This window comes from Eutrema salsugineum, unplaced genomic scaffold (genome assembly GCF_000478725.1).
Source record: "Eutrema salsugineum unplaced genomic scaffold, Eutsalg1_0 scaffold_8, whole genome shotgun sequence".
Taxonomy (NCBI): Eukaryota; Viridiplantae; Streptophyta; class Magnoliopsida; order Brassicales; family Brassicaceae; genus Eutrema; species Eutrema salsugineum.
In genome coordinates this window covers 13064151-13065676 of record NW_006256414.1, presented here as the reverse complement: position 1 = coordinate 13065676, position 1526 = coordinate 13064151, and the positions used below count along the sequence as shown (strand labels likewise).

Here is a 1526-nt window from a genome sequence, read left to right as displayed (position 1 = left end):
TTGTTACCCGGAGCCGCTTGATTCTGCTGAGTGTAGCCGTGCTGTTGTCCACTGAACTGTTGCTTGGGCTGGAAGGTATTCTGAAAAGGAGCCTTTTGAGCATAGCTTTGTTGTTGTTGTTGAGCAGGGTATACTTGGTCTTGAGGGTTAGCTACATTTGGGTTTCTGTATGAGAGGTTTGGGTTAGTGCTGTAGTTGTTAAACCGCTGATACCTCTGCTGATTCCCAATGTAGTTCAGCTCCTCTTGAGTTAGACCATCTTCGTTAACATTGTCAAAACTTGGCCCTTGCTCATCAAACTCGCCTACAAAGTGTATTGGCTTTTGAGTCGCCATTAAAACCTTGTCAAGCTTGCTCTGAAGCTCTCTTATATCCTTTTTCATACGCTGTTCATCACTAGATCCCTCTGTACGGTTTTCTCTATCAAAGTCCTCTCCATACGTGTCATTGGACATGGCTAGGTTCTCGACTAGTTCCATTGCCGCATTGATCTCTTTCCCAAGAAAATTTCCATTTGAAGTTGTATCGAGTTGGTTTCTGATCTTGGGGAGTGCACCTCGGTATAAAGTACTCAAGAGGGATGCCTCTGAGAAGCCGTGGTGTGGGCATTGGTTAGTATAGCTTCTAAACCGTTCCCAAGCCTCACTAAAGCTCTCATTGTTGTGCTGCGTGAAACTTGAGATCTGATTCCGGAGCTTAGCCGTGCGTGATGTGGAAAAGAACTTTGATAAGAACGCCATCTTACACTGCTCCCATGTTTGTATAGAACCCCTCGGGAGGTTCTTTTCCCACTGGTGAGCTTTATCACCGAGGCTGAATGGGAACAAACGTAGCTTGAAGCTATCTTCTGAAACGCCATTGATCTTGGTTAAGTCGCAAACTCGATCAAACTGATCTAGATGCTCAAGAGGGTCTTCTCCGGCTAGACCGTGAAACTTTGAGTTCTGCACCATATTGAGCAGGGAAGCTTTAACTTCAAAGTTGTTATTCTGAACCGGTGGAGCTTGAATCCCGGCTCGGTATTGGTGCGCATTAGCTCGGTCGTTCTCTCCAACAAAGACCGGAGAAGGTTGTCTCTGAGCTTGTGGCGGTGGCGGATGAACATGGTGGGCTTGTTGCTCGTTTCTATTAGCTTGTTGTTGATTTTGCTGAGCAAGCCTCTCGTTTCTTTGAGCTTGTTGTTGATTAACATAGGCTTGTTGTTCATTTCTTCCTGCCTGCGCTTGATTAGCCTGAGCCTGGTGCTCGGCTTCTTGAGCCTGTTGCTCGATCCTTTGCTGTTCTGCCATTCCAAGTCTTTCAAAGTGCCGTTCTCTCTCGCGAGCTCGCCTCTCAATCCTGTTGATGTTATTGTCGTATGGTAAAGGCGGTTCGGTGCTACGAGACCTGGTTTTCATGCACCTGAAATCAAAACAAGAACTTGCAAAAGAGTCAGTAAAACAAAAGAAATTAAAGTCTTGATCTGAAGAACAAATAAGAGAATAATGCTCCCACAAGTTGGCAACGGCGCCAATTGATAACTAAGA

The 1526-nt window shown here is 45.7% G+C and overlaps 1 non-coding gene across 1 annotated transcript; it reads left to right on the top strand.

The window, feature by feature from the left end:
• Positions 1–591: 591 nt before the first annotated feature.
• On the top strand, positions 592–698 carry LOC112082415. Its single transcript, XR_002897084.1, has one exon. It is a non-coding gene; the product is annotated as a small nucleolar RNA R71 (small nucleolar RNA).
• The last annotated feature ends 828 nt before the right edge of the window (positions 699–1526 follow it).